Source organism: Phalangium opilio, unplaced genomic scaffold, assembly GCF_054372755.1.
Source record: "Phalangium opilio isolate 3A_F unplaced genomic scaffold, DU_Popi_V2 ptg000009l_1, whole genome shotgun sequence".
Taxonomy (NCBI): domain Eukaryota; kingdom Metazoa; phylum Arthropoda; class Arachnida; order Opiliones; family Phalangiidae; genus Phalangium; species Phalangium opilio.
Genome location: NW_028324146.1, coordinates 5,927,946 through 5,942,214, shown reverse-complemented (window position 1 = coordinate 5,942,214; position 14,269 = coordinate 5,927,946).

Genomic DNA, 14,269 nt, shown 5'->3' with positions numbered 1-14,269 from the left:
TGCCCAACGAAAAACCGGGGTTCTATGGATGGGTAAATTTTAAAATGCTCGTGTACTCCAGAATAAAACTTTCTTCCTTCAAAATACAAGCAATGAAGTATTTTTTACAGGAAATGCCTATACGTGTTAGGACTCTCTGTGAACCGGGTGACGTAAGAGGACTGTTGGGAAACCAAGCCCTTCTAACGGCATGAGAGAGACGTCAGAGAAGACCTCTGCGCTTTGAATTTTGTAGTTCGGTTTAAGTCATGGACTTCTGATCATGATGAGAAGTCGCGCACTCTTCCTACGGAGTACCACTCTCCGGAAGAGAGAAGGGAGGGTTATCCCTTGGCCCATAATTCAGGGGGTTTTATGTTCTTTCCGTGGTTGTACGGCGCCCACATGTACTCTATCGGGAATTGGGGGCGAAGGGAAGATATGTTAAACGTTGTAAGCCTTTTCTATCGTACATTAAAGCGCGGGGGTCATCAAACTTTATATGGAAAAATGTTCTACGTTTTGATTTGCAATTTCCCCGAAATTTAGTCCTAGTGTTTTTTCTTTCTCTTTTTTTAGCGTGGGATATTCTGATTTACAGTTATGGATAACTGAATAGATAAAAGGGAGCTTGGTACAATTTTGTTCAATAAAACTTAAACAGTTGTAGGCTTTTGCTTTGGACCAGTTTAGGATGTAAAATTGTGTTTTCTCATAACCAAAAAATGCGTCTACTATGCCCACCCTTAAAAGCGTTCAGAAGATGTAAAGTAACGAAGTATATCGAGAGTTCAAGGCTTAAGTCCACTAACGGTAAAAGTTTCTTCCCTGTACATAAATTTTCTAAACCCTAGATTGCTTCTCTTAAAAACATGTTTTGATTTAGTTGAACGTGTTTTACAACTATTGCGAGGGAAAAAAACTTATGTTGTAAAGAGTTTGTTCACTTTTAAAGGGAGAATTAAATGGCCAGATAATCGAACAACTGTTACTGTACAATATCAGGAGATGTATGCATTGCCCCCAAAATTGAATTTTGCAGCCTGTGTTTTATAAATTTAGAATTTATATAACCTAATATATAGTATAAAAATGTGGTATTTTTCCACAGTAAATACCTAATAATGTTTGGGATAGTTCATCCTTTGAAAAACATAATTTCTCATTATACTGGGCCTATTTCTGGTTACTGAAAAACTATAGTTTCGGATAAGCCTGCCATAAATTATGTAGTATGTTATTAGGGTCAAAATTAGTGGAAAGTGGCAAAAAACATGGGGTCTACTAGGCCTACATTTAGTTGCGGAGATTTTTGATTACCAAACATTGATTGCTTCCCTAAATCAAAGAAATAGTCATACACACGTTGAATAGATAAAAGGGAGCTTGGTACAATTTTGTGTAGTAAATGTGTAGTCGCCATGTTCTTTAACATTTTGCACTAAGTCTGACCCAAACAACACATCGTTCATTTCATGGCAGAAGTATAAGAAACACCCTGTATACAATTACATATTCATCCCAGACTAAAAGAAAGTCTTTTAACAATTTTGAAACCATAACTTTAATGTGACTCCTTAGATTGGCTAATCTATATTCTTATAGTAAGAAAACGAACTATACTCCATTCAAGACCATGGAGAAAAAAGGAGAATAATTAGTAAGCTTATATAAGGAGTTTAGTACGTAGAGAGGCTGGGTTGAAAATGAAAGAATGTACATGTACGTGGAAAGGCTTGAAGAATCATCTCACGAAGAAAAGGGATATAACTTTTTTTAGAGGGTAAAAAAACCTAATAAAGAAGTTCATTTAATAGAAGATAAAAGGAATAAGGGCTAAAGCCATTTTGGGAAAGAAGGAAGATGAAACACTTGCAAGGGGAAGGAAACTTTTTAAAATATTTCGTATTATTTTACAAAAATCCCTGTCTAAATTAGATATTGATACTATTGCAAATAACGGATAGTTAATCTGTATCAATACAAATATATGAAAATTTTATTAAATGTTTCTGGCCTTCCCCATCTAAAGCTACTTTAAAATTGGTAATTTGTTTTGAACCTGAACCATCAGGACGTGTTGGTTACTATTCCAACGGTTATTTTTCAAGATAGCTATAGATGGACATAAATAACCATGCATTCCTTAATTGTACAGACCATTAACCACTTTATTAATTCTGGGGTCAAGTGGTTAAAATGAATCATTAGATTGTTTTGATTACTTTTTGGTCCCATTTTGAAAAGTTGTCAGCATATTTAAACCTAAAAACCATACATACAACCCATCTATGGGATAAGGTGAAACGGTACATTTCAGTCGATAGTCAAGTTGGGGAAGTTGTTAAAGGGCGGGATCTAGTGAAAAGGGTTCTAGCGAAACTGGAAGCCGAGCATCGAGAATAACAATGGAGCCCAGTTTCCAGTCTCCGCTGGGGCAAAATTTTCAGGGGTTCTATAGCTAACTGAAAATCATGAAATGCGGTTCTAGGTAACTGAAGATAAACAATAGAGAATTTTTGTGAGAGGGATGCGAAATTTCAAAAGGAAATATTCTCTGTTGTTAATTTTTATGGCTTGAACCCGTTTTGCACTGTTTTCAGCTAGCTAAAACCCCTTAAAATATGCTGGAAAATGGTCACGATCAATCCATTGTTAATCTCGATGCTCGGTTTTCAGTTCGCTTGAACCCTTTTCTTTGAAACTCAGCCTTTAAAGGCCGGGAAACGGCGAGAAGGGTTCTTGTCAAACTGAAAACCGTGCATCGAACTAACAATGGGCGACCGTGCTTCAAAATTTTTAGGGGTTCTTGTCAAACTGAAAGCCGTGCAAAGCGGTTCTTGTCAAACTGAAGATAAACAATGGACAGTCTCTTAAATGGGGGATGCAAAAAGTCGGGGAAACAAAATTTAAGAGACTGTCCATTGTTTATCTTCAGTTTGACAAGAACCGCTTTGCACGGCTTTCAGTTTGACAAGAACCCCTAAACAGTTTGAAGCACGGTCGCCCATTGTTAGTTCGATGCACGGTTTTCAGTTTGACAAGAACCCTTCTCGCCGTTTCCCGGCCTTTAACAGAGGAAGGTCTTTTACATTTATAGGGCTAACAGATAGAATATTTAATACTCTAGAATAACGTCCCGGCAAAACAATAGTTGCAGCTTCTTAGGTTAAACAATTTCGGATGTTCGCAACTCTTGTTATTGGTAAATATCCGACCTCGTCCACTAGGCATCAATGAGAATATTGCATCATCCCTGGTGAGCGTTAGGGTTTAGACCAAATTGTTTCGGTTATCTAGCTGACCGAAGCTTATCCGTGGGACGAACTCATCCGAGAATATCTAACAGTCCGAGACGCGTTACCCCGGCAACGAGGGCGTGGTTTCACCTCTTTTGACGCGTACGAGTGCCGGAGATTATACCGACGCTGCTTCATTCTTATAGCTTCCTTCTTTCTTATACGGTAAAGGTATAAGTACCTAGGCGAAAATATCAAAATTTAACACTAGTACATCATTTCGATCCGCTGGCTTAGCCCTCAGGGGCTGTGAGTGCATGGTTTTTTTGGTTTTGTTTTGTTCCACCCTAAGAGAGCTTTATTACTAATAGAAAAAAGTGCCGCAAACACCTCTTTTTTTCTTTTACTCTATCCGTAGACGCAGCTGGCAATTCTGAGAGAAAAGATTTGGAGACCCAAGAAATTACTACACTAGCTTGTTTCTTGAAGGAGAAGTCTCCGGGATATTATAAACTTCTTTGATTAAACAAGGAAAAGGCGAAACTTGAATTAATACCTTTTTTACTATGCCTAAAGAGAATTTAAAATGATATTTCAAGTTGGAACAATATTAAAGAAGATGGGGACAAACCGTCAGGTGGTAGTAGTAGTCCAATCGAACTTAATACCTCAACGTAATCTGCTTCACATTGAGGCCTAGCATAGGAGCATGCATAGAGTGGGTTTCTGATAAGTCTGGAATAAATTAGGGGGGATGTTTTGGGCGACTTTGAGTCGAAAATGTTCTAACACATTTTGCTGTCCAGGTCACTGTTTTCAAGTTACGATTTGAGTATTTTACGGCTGACCCCTTAAATTTAATAATTAAGAAATTGAAAGACTATGCTAGTTTAATTAAGGGGTCATCCGTTAAACACTCAAATCATAACTCGAAAACAATGACCCGGACGACAAAATGTCATAGAAATTACATTTTCGTATCAAAATCGTCCAAAGAGCATGCCACCTTAATTTATGTAAGACTTATCAGAAACACCCTGTATAAATGATTCCAATTTGAAATGTTCATTATTAATCCAAAAGAGTATATTAAAAAAAGGAAAAATTCAAGCGTTGATCATTTCTCCAAGAAAATCTAATTAAAACTACGACTAAAAATAATGAAATCATAGGGGTCCACAAGCAGAATAGATAAAATTCTCTAGCAGTCTTAACGTTACATGCATGCCTTTATTTTTATTTTTTTTGTGAAGTTCATTGAATTATATTTAATAAAACACTCGTTCAGGCCAGGGATAGATTTAATTTTAGAAGTAGGAATGGAGAACAGAGTAATGTGGGCGCGCGTCAATGTCCCGGATCCCCTTCCCCGAGAAGGGGGTATGAAAGAAGAGGCGGGTCAAAGGTAAATTGAAATACGTATTTTTCGCCGTCCCCGTCAGCAACGTCATCAAAACGTAGTTTAAGTGAGCCAATAAGATAATTTAAACTTTTCTTTACGTGTTGGAGGGAGGGCTCTATACTGGGCTGTGAATCGGACTGAAGTAAATAATAACCGTTCTCCATTCCTACTTCTAAAATTAAATCTATCCTTGTTCAGGCCTATTGCATTATGTAACTTATCGAAAACCCAAATTTTTCTTAACACTTGTCCTTTGCTGGGAAGGCCAAAAAAAATGGTGAATGAGGCTGGCGCCAAGCTAGACGATTTCTTTGAGCAATAATAGATGAGGGTGCTTGCTTGCACTCGCCCCGGCTATTTGGAATAAAAAGTTTGCGAATAAACCGATTCCTCGGAAGGATAGTCTAGGGCATCGAGGCTTGTGTAGTGTTGTGTAGAGAGCAAAGGGGGTGAGCTCCCTAGAAAACAGTAAAATTGTAGGCGAAAAGTTTTTCGTCTCTGACAAATGGTTTCGTCGGGACCTTTCTAAATTTTTTTAGGACTTGATCTATCTATAGGCTTTAGAAGAAAGTTTTTGTATTGTATCACGATGTCAGACTTACAACTTAAATATTAAAAGCAAAAGGATATACTACCTGCATGGCTGCCTAACTTTGTTTTGAACACCAGCTGCGTTTGACCTTGAACTATGTAAGGTCAAATTTGCTTAGAGATAATATGGGGGCAGGGAAAAAGGCGTAATGACGTCACATTCCTCTAATTTGTCTTAAGGACAAACAGTTACAGGGAGCCAAGTGGTCCTATAAAGTTCTATATTTTTGAACCTGTCCTATATTATCCTATAATTTCGAGAAAGGTTCTATAATATCAAATACCTTTGACTTACTCGAAGTTTTACTATATTTTAGCATCAAATTTACAAGAATTTTACTTTTTATTTTATCGAGATCACATTTTACTAGACACCGAAATTGCGAAGCTCGTTTCTCTCGCTCAGGTTTTTTTATGTATTATACATTAATTAAGTTCCTCTTTTTCAAAGTAAAATCCAATTTTTTATTTTTTTTTTTAATTTTACTACATAATTTAAGGCAAAATGGTATTATGAGCCCTTTTAGTCCTATATTTCCTATAAAAATACATCTTTTCTCCAGCATAAAATCCTGTTTTTCATATAAGGAATTTAAATTTTTGACTGGGCTTCCTTTGGTTACTTAAAGTTAACTTGCATTATTATATAAACCACAAAATATTTTAAGTTTAAGTTGATCAAACCATTTAATTTCGTCTATTTTAAATAGAGGTTTAAGACAATGAAGTTTCTTTAGTTTTTATTTTCCCTGTTATTTCTTAGACCATCTTTTTTCAATTCGTCCCCTAAACTCTTAAGGAAAAAATACCCTTTCCCTAAGGTAACAAAAATATCGTTATTTATATGGGGAAGGCAACAGGGAAACGTATTTTACCTGACTGTGTATACCTACTTTTTTAAAAAGAGATTACCAGTTTTCGCAAAAATAAAAAAAGCAGAGTAAAAAGAAAGACTTGAACCTTAAAGTTTTCCATCCATTACATTCTCGCTCACTAGCCGTGCACTTTAAAGGTATTTTAGTCGAAAGATAGCACGAAAAGCGAAATTTAGAGAGAAAATATATTAACCGTAAATTCAGTAAAAATTCGCCCACGAGACCCGATAAGATAATTTATTTTTATTATTTTGAAAGCTTTTTGTAATGATTTGCTCTATATGTATTTTTGCTTATTTATTCGTCATCCCCTAATATTCAAATAAGTATCATTAGGATGGAATTGGTTAAGAAATTAGGATATAACATATTAAAATTATTTACGTTTGTGTCTCATAAAACCCGAGTTACATCACCCTGCAAAGTTACGCGTAAAGAATGTTGTGATAATAGGTTTTCATTATTTTGCATAATTTAATTTTTTGAAATGGAAGTATAAAGCATTCATTCATTCATTCATTTGAATGCAATTCGCTCTCTTTACAAAGATCCCTTTTAGATCAGGGAGGAGTCATTTACAATGGCTCGCAAGCTTAATACTAGGCCTACATCAACATGAAGTTTATATATTACATCACAATGTGTTAAAGAAAAGGTAAAAATTAGAAATGAAAAATTCAAGAACTAGGTTGAATATCGCTCAGGAAAAGACCACATTCAGGCGTATTGTACCTAATGTATTTTATACGAATGAATGAATGAATGGTTTATTGACCCAATTTTTAAAAAAATCCCTTTTGAAACAGGGAGGAACCCTCAAAGGAGGGTTCACAGGTCCGGAAAAAAATGAAAAAAAACGAAACGGTGCAATATGCACTTTACAATGGCAAAAACTAATAAAAAAACTAATAACAAAACTATTTACAATACCACACGAGACTGAGTTACAATAATTAATCTATATACAGCGCTACCCTCTAAGAGGGCATGGGGCCATGGGAGCGCGCTTTTGCCCAATTTGCAAGAATACTTTTAGTGGTGTTAATAATGTCTATATTTGACCTATCTCCGAGAGACAAACTATCTGCTAGGGACACGGGCCCAAGCCTCTGGTACGGTGCTCTCGCTTTTTCTAGAGCCGGACAAAACAGCACTACGTGTTCGACGTCCTCTGTAGAAATGTTTTACCCGCAGCACACCAATGTTCAGGGGCAAAAAATTATTTCCAAAAATGAAATATTAAATTTTAATTAAAAACGATTAAAGTTAATTTTAACTACTTTCTCAATGTAAATAACCATCCGCTGTTGTTTAAAATTTGTAAAGACTTGAAAATTTTCACTGTCACAGAAATCGACCCATATAGGAGCAAATCGATAGCTATCAAAATCTTCAACGCAATTTCAGCTCAAATCTAAAGTGATTTGACGATAAGGAGCTTAAAGTTCTCGAAATATGCTGTTATTGCGAACGAAAATGGAATTTATTTTATTTTATTTCTACGACAAGGCTTAGATTAGATTTTCCTCGGAGAGATAAATTAATTGATTTTAATTTTGTCTGTCAAGAATTTGACCGAGACGAGAACGATATAAGGCGCGGTATTTTGACTTAAGGGCCTTTCACGCCAGGAAAACTTTACCCCCAACTAGTTGGGTTAATTACTTTGAGAAATAAGTTGTCCCAACTCCTTATTCATACTCTAAAGAAATATAAATCTATATGTTTCCAAGTTTCAACAACAACACGGTTTTATGTTAGGCCCATTCGTAAGCCTTAGCCTTGTAAAGTCACGGAAATTAACAAATTATAGGAACTTGGCACTACTACGTCATGCAACGTCAGAGTACCTTTCACTAGTGCTAAAAACATACCAGGAGGAGGAGCTTATTTAGCTTTTATTCTGTTAAAAAACATACCATAATGGCGCTGGGGGCGGGGTTAAGCCCGAATTGTCAAGGCCCTATTTAAATCAGTCATGTAAAACCACAGTTTAACTTTTGTCTCCAAAGAAATTCTACGCATCTTTAATTTAATTTAAATTAAGTTGTTTTCTTCTCAAAAATAAAAAAATAAACTAACTCTATCCTCAGTCGGAAATAAAATGGCTAACAAAAAATGTTTCCCTCCCCGAAAAGTGACCATTTAATCCCTATCACGTGGGGTATTAACTTTTCCCTTACTGGTTAAAATATTGAAGTTTGCGTGACAAGTTGTTTAGGATTTCCTCAAAATTAGGTCAGAAATCCAATTTTAATTCCAGAAACTCTATCAATTGTTATTCATAAGAACCGAGTGGCTCCAATTGGCTAGTGTGAAAGGACCTTGACTATACAATATAGAATGGTAGTACGAACTTCATTGGGTTCTAAAAGGGGGGGGGGGAAATAGTGCGCGAATAAAACACTCCCTTCCTCTCCCCTTTCTCTCTCATAGCAAAACTCCCCATCTTTTTCCAGACGGTTGCTTCCGTCTTGGAGAATTCTCCAGAGTCAGATTTTGATGCTAAATGTCTTTTACCATCGTATAGCTGTCCGATTTGCAGCCAGCTCGTAACCCTCTCTTAGGCCTTTATCTCGACTATCGGGAGTCGTTTGGACCCCCCCCCCGTGACTGTCGCCTTACCTCCTCAGTGCTTATAGACTAGTTCAACCATAAGTTTATAAGTGATATGTTCCATAAGCATGACACTGACTATACTTCGTAATTCTAGAGACTTAATGAAAGCTAGTTCAAGAACGACAAGCGAGAATTGACTACACTCGATTTTGTAGTCCATCTTCCTATTTAGCCTGTACTAGAAGTATCGAGGTAACCAAATTCTTCACTTGGCGAAAGTGAATATTCTTGATAACACACCAACAGTTGGCCCTCTGGTAGCAATTTCTGAATTTTCCCTTCAAAACGTGAGACGCTCGCGGCGGTAGACGGTCGAACTAGATTCAAGCACCGGCGTCCGTGTTTCGCCGCTTTAGGTTGAGGGGAAGGGGGTAAGAAATGTTTTTGGAACTCGACCAATTTTTCTCTCTAGCGTAGAGGCGATTGAAGCGGCGTAAAATCCTCAAATTTGTTCACCAATGCCAGGATCTATTACCAATGCTAGAGCCCTTTACTTCTGGTCTCTGATCTTACTTCTCTTAATACTAAGCCTTTGACAGCGCCTCACCAGGCGTCGCTGTACGAGAAACTATGACGTCTTACCGACGTCACCTCGTGACAAGCTCTCAGTAACCAGTGACAAACTTATGGAACATATCTTATTAACTTATGGATCAACGGTGTTGCAATTCTAGCGTAAAACTACGTCAGCCAAATAGATATCTTCCCATTTCGTGCAAAAATTTCTTCTTTCCTGGGATTTTTCTTCCCAGGTCAGGTCTCTCCATGGACTATAAAGGGTCGAACCTAAAATTCTGTTTTTGGTTAAAAAAGGAACAGGAAATAAGGTCATAAGCAAAAACGGTGACGGAATAACTGGCGGGGAAATTTCTTTCTCCGTGACAGGTGTAGCGAGATTTAAATTAAGTCTGTGTTTAATAGCTAATACCATTGGACTACTGCTCGGGGCGCTCTCGAAGTTCTATGTGAAAGGTTTTGTGTTCCACTCAGACTGATCTGTGTTTAAAGACAGATCAGTACGGATCGCTCGATAAATCAGCGTAGACATTTTGGCGGCGAGTAAAAACTAACGTTAAAACTGCTCCGGTAACGATGCGTGTTTTTCTTCAAGGTCGAACTGAGAACCATCTTATTGCTTTTTGACGGATTTGATGACGAAATATAGAGCAAACTGCGAGCGATCTCAGAGCAGTTCAATCGTATTCGCTATTAGCTATTAGATTTTAAATCTTACAGTTAATTGGAATATGCGTAAAAAGCAGATTTTAGAAAATAAGTGCATCAGGTTTGGAGTATTCCATTTACCTGCTCTGGAATCTTTCGGTATATGCTCTATTACATCATAAAATCTGATAGAGAGGGCCAAGAACGTTCACAGATTGCTCTGGAAATAAAATGGGCGTCATTTCCGGAGCTGGTTTAATTTAGTTTTTTTACCGCCAAAATGTCTGTACAATTTTAGTGAGCGATTCATACTGATCTGTCTTTTTAGATCAGTTCAGAGTGGATCTCGGATTGAGCGCTCCGTAAATAGAAAAAACGGATATCCGAGCGCGAGGTGAGCTAGATCAATAAATTGAACACGCAAAATTTTTCATACAGCCTTGGAGCCGCAAACTAGATTTAGTAGGAATTAAGAGTTAACCCGGTGAGGGTCGAATCTAAAGTGTCCCTTGTCTTCTTTCCGAGTTTCATAGTAACCTTTACATTTGGGTGGGCACCCTGATCATAAACCTCTGGGTGGATAGAATTCGACATCGGCTAATGTAGTAATAGCAATTGGGCCTTTGATAATCGCTCCTTCAAAGGAATACCGGCACAAAAATTTAAAATCAGTTTTTTTTTATTCTATAACAAAAGGGATCCTTAAAAATCGATAGAATAGTATCTTTTAATAGAATGATCGGTTAATTAAGTAAACTCTCAAGTTGAAACTGAACAGTCAACATATATAGATCTTATATTTTGTTAGAGGGCGGGGTTTCTGTATGACGTAGTTTAGTTGGTCTGATGAGAGCGACAGTAACGACGTAAGCCTCGGTGCGACAAACAGTTGTTAATTGCTGTGCCTGGAATTTGCCGTATCAATTTGATAGATGACGGCATGGTGCCAACTGGCGAATTACTGATTAGTGACGTATTCAGGAATTTAAACAAGCAGGCTGTGTTCGTGATTATGGGAAATTCAAATAGGGTAGAGCCAATCGCTTTTTGGGATCTATTATTTTAAGATTTAAACATTTTTGGGTGTAACAAAAAGTGGATATTCAAATTCTTTTGTCTAAATACATAGAATAAACTACTTTGAAACCGAAAATAAGGAAATTAATTTGGTTTGAGAGTAACCCTTTAAATTGAAAAGGGGAGTCGAATAGGAAATAAGTCGGGACGTCCTGAGGAATTCCGTGATATTTGTGTGTAGCCATATAGAAGTAGCCCGTCCACTCTCGTTCTAGTTGGTGCCATGCATGTTACAGGGCTCGCGTTGTTACTTTAGTTGGAGGTAAATCGATCGAATTGACCCCAATTAAGGGCAGCAGGAACTTTGCCAAGTGTTCAGGAACGTGGAAAGCCCGCTTGATTAGAATCGAACCAGCCGGGCCACGCCATAGCCCTATGTACTAATACCCTACCTCCCCATACTACACCTTACCCTAATTCCGAACCTCTACATGCTGGCTATTCTTAGTACCAGAAGTATATAATACTTCTCTTCGAGAGAAGTGTACCACAAAGCGGGGTAAGTGTAACGTCACTCTTCCCAATATCGGAAGATTTAGAGCAAGGTTACTAAACCGAATCACATACGCGATAAATAGTTCCCTCATCATTACTCTATTAGCGTTTAAATATTTGGCAAGACGCGCTTGCGCATTTTTGTCCCACGTCAAAACGAGGTTTGTGGGATGATTGCTGGGGATTTAGTGCCAAACAATTATAGAATTCACCTTACGGTGCGATGCCCAAGTAGTTTGATGAGCGGGAAAGCAAACTAAAAGGGTGAGCCTGCGAAGAATGATGTTACATAACTGAAGTATTAAGAGGATACAGAGTGTCATCCTTCTTCTTCTATTATCCCCTTCTGTTATTACGTAGTTTAGTTTTTTTCGTAATTTTGTTACAATTAGATGATCGCTACACTGTAACGATAGCTTAATTTCTGATTAGTTTGAGAATTGTTTTTATTGAATTCGCGGATGTTCAAGAATATGGCCTAAAAAAAGTAATTTATACAGGGTGTTTCTGATAAGTCTGGCATAAGTAAGGGGGTTGTTCTTTAGGCGATTTTGAGTCGAAAATGTTTTATGACATTTTGACGTCCGGGCCACTGTTTTCGAGTTAAGATTGGGGTATTTTAGGAATGACCCCTTATATTTAATTAAGAAACTGAAAGACAATTATTTATAATTTAATTAAGGTGTCATCCCTGGTGGCGTGGATGGAAAAAATGTCATAGAACATTTTCGGTTAAATCTCCAAAAGAACATCCCCCTTAATTTGTTTCAGACTTATCAGAGACACCCTGTATTTCACATCAAAAACTGTATTAACATCAAAGAAGATGCGGTAAAGTCTTATTTCTTAAAATTCACTTTATATGGACAATTAATGTACCTTTTAAAGGTAACTCAATTAAGACATGCGCATTTTATAATATAAAAGTGAAGAACTTGAAACAATTTTAATATAATGCCAATACAAAGACGCCACCATTCTTGATCCGAATGGACTATTTCGGTGTGAAAAGTGTGTAGGCAACCCTCAGCTGTATGTGGTATGAACTAAGAAATTCTCGTGGATCCATAAAATATTCCCAACTCTTGAGCCATTTTCATCCAAATAAATATTTCCAGATTTGTAAACTGCGCATTTTAGAGGATGTTGAGGAACCTGATGCAGCAAATTGGGAATAGTTTAGTTTAAATAATGAAATTTATCCCAACGGCGTTCCTTACGACTTGGGGCTATCCCATATATTATGAACTATGTTTGTTTAAAAGCGTAACGTAAACTATATCACTTTTCTGAATTTATTTAATACCACGAGGACTTACTTTCTATCCGAAAACTCCTATGCGAGAAAATGAATAGGCTATAATTCACTCTGCAGGGGGAAGCGGTGGAAAGCTTTGTGTGCATGGAGAACGCGTTTACCACCGGTAACGTCTTCTTTAATACCGGAAGAAAAATGGGCCTCGCAGGCTTAGGTTCCTTTTACTTCCACACTCATTTTTCAAGTAGTAATTAAAGTAGCCAGGCTGAGTGCGTGGGCGGCGTGCACTATATACGATACCTCGGCCAGTAAATGAAGCTACCGAAGAGCGACTAGAAGCCCAAAACACAATTAAGTCTGTAGGAGTCGAGTCTTTTTATCGGTTCTTAATAGTATGCCTTAATTAGCGTTTGATTATCTCGCTACTAACTATTCTTAAGCCTAGAGATCGTCCTTATTTTCGAAGACTCAAGTCAGATGAGATAAATAATTGGATATATTAAGTAACCGTAATTGTTTTTAGATAAGAATTCGTAATGATACCATTTTGTACGACATTTTGTAAGACATTCTAAACAGGCCTAATGGCTAGGGGTTAGCGAACCCAACTTTGAGGAACTGAACCAAACCACTTCCAATGAAACTTTCCCTAGTGTTAATGATATGAAGCGTGAAGTTTGGTCAAGTTCAGTAACAAATTGTGACTGTGCATGAAGAACAAACGTTCATACAAACATACAAACCACTTTCTCAAATATGCATACGATTTAATTAATAATATCATGTCCGTTATGAAAATATTCGGTTTTAATTGTTTACTGTTTAGTTAAGTATAATTACTTAAAATTACTAATTAAACTAAATGTTTAAAATATAATAATCCGCTTTTGCCTAAATTGTGTGAACATTTATCGTGACTGGACCACTGTAGAGGTTTCTAAACTCAATTTGTGAAACACTTTTTGTTTTAAATACATCTGCTATACGACGGGTTTTTAATATTTGACTACGTTGAAATTCAGTTACATAAAACTATGCAAAAGAAAAAAAACTACATAGATTTGAATTATACCCGTTAATTATTTCCGTTTCTGAACACGGAATAACCTTATCATATACGCCCCTTTCGGAAGCGCGGAAACAAAATTAAATTAGCCTTACATCGCTCCACGCTTTTCATTAAAATATCTGCGTTGCAATGAAGCACTTCCCGAGACTTCTTGTAAGTTAAATATCTTTTCTTAATATCAAAGCAAAACCTATAGGTGGCTAAACCCATGAACGTCACAACAGATATTGTCCAGCCTTGTTTTCTTGGTCACTATAAATACTTTCATCAACTGCGAATCTGATCCAGAACCGGATGAGACAAATGAAACTGACGACCCTGAAGAAGTTATAACATCAGCCTTCGAGCTAATAAACCTCCATGCCAGGCAACAATACATTGAGGGAGTATGGTTTGGACCATTCGGTGCTTCGAAGGTGACCATCATATTGAAAAGAGGTCCGGATCCACCCCAATCATTGGATCATATCAATCTCACCATTGATGAAGGGAAACCCATCT